We start from the raw sequence: 8,601 nt of genomic DNA, 5'->3' as shown, positions 1-8,601 counted from the left end.
CCCCCCAAAAAACCGTTTTGAAGACGTGCATATATAATACCAAATTTGCGTGAATTGTGATGCATTTAATATTTGCCATACGTAGCTAATAAAATGATAAAGAATGTTACGGTTCGTGTTTATTAAAGGAAGTTAAATTAGTGCTCATTTATTTATAAGTTGCCTAATTACAGTCGAAACAAAGAGAGGGAGTTATTATTATTTTCCTAATATTGCGTTATATAAGTACGATGTAAATCATTATTCTACTTCTAGAAATAAAACAAAGTCGTGCTTTTTCCACTTTTTCATAGAACACAGTTGAACATTGTAAAACAAATATAAATCTATATAGTTCTAGTCAATCTCTTTTCTAGTTCTTACTCACTTGTTATGTTCAAGTTGGGTGTTGGGTCTTCATTCCTTTTTACATGGCATTCGTATAACATAAGTACATTGATTTTAATTTACAATAGAAATCAAAACAATATTTTACAATTTGAATGCATTTCATTTCATTTAACCCTGCGTCTTAATAGTAAGCGGTGGACGTGCTACTAGCTCTTACATCTGACATCAATAATACACGCAGGCGGCACGCAGTTCTAATAACGTGCTTCTGACGACATGCATATACACGCTGGTCAACGAAGATCTAGAAAGTTCTAACAACATGTTTCGGACAAATCGACAATGCTTTTGGACGTAGACATTACTGTTGAAACTTAAAATAATATAAGTAAAGCATTTTAATACGATACACCTCACACCCCCCCCCCCCTTGGATAAGACTGGGCTTAACATTGGAAGACTACCGCAGAACCTTGCAACCTCCGAGAAACTACCACTTCAAATATATAATATATTGGATCTCTCGAATACTCTTAACTGTGATAAGTCTGACCATAGCACAAAGGTTTTCATTGTTGTAGGTGATAGATAAGGATTTCTTTTTTCGAAAGTTAATTTCTTGTAGAGATAAACATTGAATCTTGCTGTCGTATTTTGTTCGAGTATCAAACGTTCTATTTAAGTAATTAACATACATTCTTCTTTCAAAATAGTCATGTAACAAGCCCATAAAGCAGAAATTAATGTTCTGTTAAGAAGACAATATAACACAAGCATTTAAAACACATTTAGCAAAAAACAACAAACAACAAGAAAACACCCTATCATAAATTAACAAAGTTCTTTCTAGAGTGATGATGATTTGTATTTGATCGCCAACCAATTTTTCATAAATTAATAGGTAAGGCCCCTACACTGTGATGTGGTCGTACATATTTGTCGTCTGGTGGGGTTATTTAGCAAGGAGATATTTTTGAGCTGTGATATCCATATTCTATTCTTAAGTATAAGTATTTCATTAGTTCAGGATTTACTCGAAACCGATTATAACGCAGGGTAGTTATGGGCGCAAATTAAGGAATTTATGATTGGTGATTGTGTTGCTGTTCATAATCAATGTTATCCAATTTCTAATCAAAACTAGAAAAATGTCATTCTGGTGGCGGTGTTAGACGTCAGTGTATTTGCAATCAAGCGTGGAAATATTCTGTCGCGACCCATTGTAAAAGATACACAGCCGGTATCGCTGACGGCACATATTGGAAAGGAGCGACAATAAAATTACTCAGCAACAAGTCAGAGGTAAATGACATGTAAATAGTAAAACAATCTGATCTTTAAACAGTTAATGTAAATAATTGTTAGTGTGTTTTGTAATTAACAGGTTTTATATCTTGATGAAAGATATTAATATATTTAACGGTCTGTGTTTTTTTAGTCTTAATAATTAAAATTCCTTTGTCATTAAGAGTTTTGGGATGTTAGGCTGGTCCTTAAAGTTGAAATGTACTCGTTAACGTTCAAACATCAACAATTTAATTTCATATAAAATGAGGAAAGAACGCTTAGTTCAATGATACAACATCATCAAAAGTTTAAATCAGAGATCAGTTTTTAATAATTATTTGAACATTTAACATAAAATGTCATAATTTACCGAAAGGATTAGTAACGCTGTTAAAAATTGGATGGTTTTATGTTTGGATGTACAAAATTATGTTCATTTGAGTACTTTTAATGACAAATTCCAAAGAGCAACAAGCAGTTCACTTAAATGGCTCAATTTCAACAACATTTGAAACAAATAGTTGCCGACATAAAACCTGTGAACGAGTCCCTCAAACACACAGAATACTAGTACCTCAAAAAGGGCAATGGACTCATGTAATTTATTTCATGTATTTGAAGCAATGTCAGACCTTTGTAACATCCTAGCAGGATAAAGTAACTCTGCATATCAAAATGTACCGTTTGCTCAAAACCAATCGTGAGGTATCTCTGGTGGTTTTCTATGGTTTATATGGTTTAGCGAAACGTTTGATAGTCTAAGGTTAAACTGTAAAACGAGTTATTGTGCGGACAAAGAATGTTGGCCGAGGGAAATCTACCATGGAAGTGTGTTTGTCCTCGGTCAAATGGCTCTCGAGTTACTGTACGGACCAAGTTGTGCTTAGACCTTTGAGTGTGACATTGACCATTTATCATCTGACCTCGAAGGTAGTACTTGTCATCTTAAGGTCATTGAAGGTACATGATTCTTCGACAATAAGTTATTGAACATTCTAGTCTTGGTGTACCGACCGACCTACCGACCTATCACCCGAAATCGGCATAGATTAAATACGATGCCGGTGCCAAATATATTACAATTTCTCGTCTCGTTCTTCGAAAACTATTCTTACCAAGGAGTTTGCTAAATGATGTATGATAATGTAACTCGAGAACACAATTCAAATCAGATTCATACCTTTGGTTTCGATTTGAGTCTGGTCGATGTCTAAAGAAAATAAACGGATGCTGCTGAAAAACTTGGGTTAGGAATGCTGTAGCACGATGCAAGCTCATGGCTAGAGACTGAATTTGGGGATGATAAAGTGAAGGTCAAGGAAACGATAAAACAATTATAATACGTGTTTTGTGTGTTTTGAAAAACGTTAAATATGTAAATGAAACACATCATGGTACGTTCCATGGAATTCTACTTGGGGTCGATGAGTCATACCTTTGTAATAAAATAGAAAAAGTGGATGAATTTTAAAAGGTACCATGTACGTATCACGAGATTTAGCGATAGTCACTGCTTGTATCAATATTATACATTTTGGTTTGTTAAACTTTATTTGTTTATTAGTTTGTTCAATACGATTAAGCTATAAGAGTTATATGAAAGTCCCTTTTGTTCAATCACAAGACTAATAGGGTCTAATCAGCCGATCTCCAGACGAAAGGACACCCTTTACATGTCATGCAGTTCCGTGCTGAGTCGGTGATATATGCATTGCAATGGTCCGTTGTTATAAGTTCATCGGTATAAGACGATGTTTAATTAGCTTCAACTTTTTAAAATGCTGACCAATTTCAACAAAATATCGATTCTGTTAAACTTGACCATTTACCTTAATTTTAAATGTCCTTGTCAAAATGATTTGCAGGTCTAGGCTTTTTGCTAATGGATGAGTTAAGGACTTATTTGAACTCCATTTTACTAATCAATACTTCATATCGCGTTTCGAAAGTTTCTCTCATTTTCTTCCACTTTAGTTTAAACTTTTCCACACAAGTAAATCAATGTCTCTGTTAAAACTTGTTGAAAGTGCATAATTTTGAATATGGACGCTGGTCTTTGTTTTAGCATTTTTATTATGTTTTCTTTAAACTTTGTAGTATATTCTGAAGGTAAGAATTAAATTATTTAATTAACCTTTTCGATAAGCGATGCGAATGTATTTTGTAATTATTCTCTTGTAAGTAAAGCACGTCATAAGTATTCATTGATTAAAAAGAATTATTTAGCTAAGAACAAAACAAATCAGATAGTGAGTTCATTCGAAACATTATATGTGTGTAGTATATGTATATGAAATATGATATGAGTAACTGTCCGAATTAATAGGTAACCAAAATGCAATGAATCATGGTAAAATGCAAGCAAAATAGAAAAATACACGAGCAAATCTTTTAAAATTTCAACAAGCACGACCTGAGTGCCAGACTTATACATAAAAACGTTAGGTATCTTATTGCTCAATGAATTATTTATGCAAGAAACCAGCAGAATCTGTCTGTCAAGCCATGCTTCCTGTTCGAAAGGATATTCAATAGTCGCATTTTCTGCAAGACTTAAAATACGGTCTTTAAAGCCGATCTCCCTGTTTGACCGGATTTTTTGTCTTTAACGCCGCACTTCCTGTTTCCAAGACCGGAATGTCTGCATTTCACGCCGCACTTCCTGTTTCCAAGACTTGAATGTCTGTCTTTCATGCTGCACTTCTTGTTTCAAAGACCGGAATGTCTGTCTTTCACGCCGCACTTCCTGTTTCCAAGACTTGAATGTCTGTCTTTCATGCTGCACTTCTTGTTTCAAAGACCGGAAGGTCTGTCTTTCATGCCGCACTTCCTGTTTCCAAGACCTGAATGTCTGTCTTTCATGCTGCACTTCTTGTTTCCAAGACCGGAATGTCTGTCTTTCACGCCGCACTTCCTGTTTCCAAGACTTGAATGTCTGTCTTTCATGCTGCACTTCTTGTTTCAAAGACCGGAATGTCTGTCTTTCACGCCGCACTTCCTGTTTCCAAGACCTGAATGTCTGTCTTTCATGCTGCACTTCCTGTTTCCAAGACCGGAAGGTCTGTCTTTCAAGCCGCACTTCCTGTTAGACCGGTGATTCTGTTCTTAAAGTCTCACTCTCAGATAGACTGTCAAATATGCCCTTTTAACCGCACTTCCTGTTAGACGGGAGACTCTGTCTTTAAAGCCACATTTTCTGTAAGGCCGCATTTTCTGCAAACGCTGAGATTCGGTCATTAGAGAAGCACTGACTGTTAGACAGGACATCCCGTCATCAAAGCTGCACTTCTTGTTAGACCGGATATTCTGTCCTTCAAGCCACACTTCCTTTTAGACGGGAGATTCTGTCCTTAAAGCCGCATTGCCTTTAGACTGACAATTCTTTCATTCAAATCGCACTTCCTATTTAAGTGAAGATTTTGTCCTTTATGCCAATGTAGCCTTTCAGACTGGACATTCTGCCATTCAAGCCGAACTTCTTGTTAGACCGGATATTCTGTCCTTCATTCCACACTTCCTGTTAGACGGGAGATTCTGTCTTTAAAGCCACATTTTCTGTAAGGCCGCATTTTCTGCAAACGCTGAGATTCGGTCATTAGAGAAGCACTGACTGTTAGACAGGACATCACGTCATCAAAGCTGCACTTCTTGTTAGACCGGATATTCTGTCCTTCAAGCCACACTTCCTTTTAGACGGGAGATTCTGTCCTTAAAGCCGCATTGCCTTTAGACTGACAATTCTTTCATTCAAATCGCACTTCCTATTTAACCGAAGATTCTGTCCTTTATGCCAATGTGGCCTTTTAGACTGGACATTCTGCCATTCAAGCCGTACTTCTTGTTAGACCGGATATTCTGTCCTTCATTCCACACTTCCTGTTAGACGGGAGATTCTGTCGTAAAAACTGCATTTCCTGTTAGACTGAAGATTCTGCCATTCAAGCCGCACTTCCTTTTGATCGACGTTTATGTCCTGTTAGGACGGAGATTCTGTCTTTAAAGACACACTTTCTTTTAGACCGAAGTTACTGTCCTGTTAGACCGCAGTTTCTGTCCTGTTAGACCGCAGTTTCTGTCCTTTTAGACCGAAGTTTCTGTCCTGTTAGACCGGATATTGTGTAGTTAAAACCGCACTCCTTGTTTGACCGGTGATGTTGTCCTTTATGACCTACTTCCAGCGTTTCTGTCTTTAAAGAAGACTTCCTTTTACACAGGACGTTATGTCCTTAAAACCGCACTTCTTTTGAGACCGGAGTAACAGTCCTTCGAACCCAAAAAGGCATTTTTGATCAAAAGCATGTTCAACCTAATTTTCCTTCGATAAGAACCATATAAACAATATATTAAAATGTTGACGAATTAGTTGCAATGTTTAAAACCTCTCTTCCCAAGTCCAAACTCTGTAATAATGCTGAACAAAACCCCTTGGAAATCATATATCTGCAATGACGTCAATTCCACTGCAACATTGTCTCTGTAGTGTCTTGCGGGTTAGATAACGAGGAGATAAATGTTATATGGTACATAATGTGTAAAATAAATGCCAAAATCATTATTATTTTTGTTAAATTAAACGATCAACAAAGTTTATCTGTATGACCGGATTAAACATTAAATTCAATCTATTATACAATTCGGGCGTTAGCAAATGGCCATGCGTTGTAATAATAGCAGTGTAAACTAGAAGAATGTATTTTAAATTGTGCTGTAAATGCGATGCGAAAGAGAATATATATAAACTGCCAAAAATGTTGTTTTTATCTGAAATCGAAACTGTTTTGTTATCAGAAAAAAAACACACTTGAAGCACAAACAAAGAAGCAATGAAATTCAAAATCGTTCTTTAACATAAAGCTAATACAGTATTATTATAACAGTTGTGTAGTAACCTCCATGTTTTATACCTGTAATCGATTTCATGTGAGACCAAAAAGTGTAAAACATAGAATAGCATTATTTTACAAACGCATTTGAAGATCTAGAAGGGCCGTATTATTTTTGTATTGCCAGTCACTGTGAAGGCCACATGTCAACAGAATCGATGGTCTGAACTTGCCATGCATTTCATAAATTCTTCCGGATTATGACGTGTTATATACTAGATTTTCTAACAATTTTATGTATATTTATAAGGCCCGCTTAATGACGATAAGTCAATTATCTAAGTACTATGAACTGCAGTGAGAACAGCGCTCATTTATACGGGTTTTTTCAACAAATCTATAAAAAATAAACTGACCTAAATGCGGAGCCAAACTACATTTTAACCTGTTATGCAACATATTTGCCTAATACTGTACAGAATATGTAGAATAGACTGTTTTACATCTTGAACATATTATGTGATATCTGCTTTGTATAGGTTGAACGGTATTAACGTTCCCTAAAAAAAATCTATAAGTCAGTGAATAATATGTAAATACTACGTGAGAGTTAAAAATACCTTGATCTAATTTGTTGTTTTTTTTGTAATAAATTCTTTTATGGCTTCACTATCAGCTAGCTTCCTATACTGTAACGACCAGGATCTTCCATGGATAGATGCGATGTTGAGATGCATAGACGCTGGCGGAACACCGGTTGGACGAGACATGTACGGAAATGGATTACAGACTGATGACAAAACCCACTGGACGTCCGATTTTATAACGAAACAAAATGTTAACACAGGTAGCAAATGTTGTTTTATTAATGTTACTATTGTAAACTTAGCTCTCTATTTTCCGAACATTTTTCTTTCATTACTAATCAACTCATGCATATTTATGTTGTCTTTAAGCTGAGCAAGCCGACTTTTGTGGCTACCGAAACTATATCAATCACTCAGGTTTTGGTACAGAGAACTTTCGGGACTGTTCACACGTACTTTTCTACGTTTGCTGTATTGAAGGTAAAACCCACAACTGCATCTAGTGTTAAAAATACTGGTAAAAAGTTGTTGTTTTTTTAACTTATTATTATATTAACTTATTGTACATGTTTGTGTTCGTGTATATACATTTTGTTTGCGTATGGGCAAGGGCCGTTTTTCAAATAACTTTAACTGAACTCGTACTTCACAAAAAGTTTACATCACTATTTTATGCACATCAGGGCAAACCCTGCGACCTGATTGTTTACACAATGGAACATGGACAGATGCCAACAGTTGCAAGCAACCAGTCAACAATTATAATTTTTTGATAGCGAATTTTACCAGTGGTGCATATTGGACTAGAAATGCAATTAAACTTATTCAGCTTCAATTTTCAGGTTTAAAAGGAAATATGAAATATAAATAATTGCGCGATAACAAATTGTATTTTCTACATTCCCTCTTAATTTTGGCATTTTCATTTTACGATCCGCACTTAAAACATACAATTTCAAATGAAACTACAATAACGATATGAGAACTTGTTTTTACATTTTAGTAAATCGAACATCTAACTACCAAGAACAGAACATTTACTTGTGTGGCGTCTTTCTCAAAAAAGGAACCTTTCAATACATGAGTGATTGTGACCAGGCTCTGCCTTTGCACTGTAGCTTTGGTAAGTACTAACAGAAGAAGCATTTTAAAAGACTGAAATTATGCTTCGAATATGATACAACAAAACATGCAATAACTTGTGTGAAGAAGTTCCTTAAGAAAAAGCTCATAGCTTTACTTAATGAAATTCATTTGAAAGTGCATATCGTTAATGAACTAATTCCATAATGCAGTCTCTTTTTTGATAAACTAATTTCGACACTGGTGATTTTGACCTGGATACTTTAATGTTCACGAACGGCTTATGTGTCAAATGAATAAATGTTAATTACATTTATATTGAAAGGACTATTTAAAGTAAAGTATACCATGTTGTCAAATCCAATGTAAAGCATTTCATTGAAATATTTACAATAACATTCATGTCTTGTTTAATTAAATGAAATAAAACCGATTAAGTTTATTGTTGTTTTCAGTTTATAGGAGTGCGCTGTGGCCAGTCCCTACACACA

This window comes from Mya arenaria, chromosome 12 (assembly GCF_026914265.1).
Source record: "Mya arenaria isolate MELC-2E11 chromosome 12, ASM2691426v1".
In the NCBI taxonomy this organism is placed as follows: Eukaryota; Metazoa; Mollusca; class Bivalvia; order Myida; family Myidae; genus Mya; species Mya arenaria.
Note: the sequence above shows the minus strand (reverse complement) of the source record.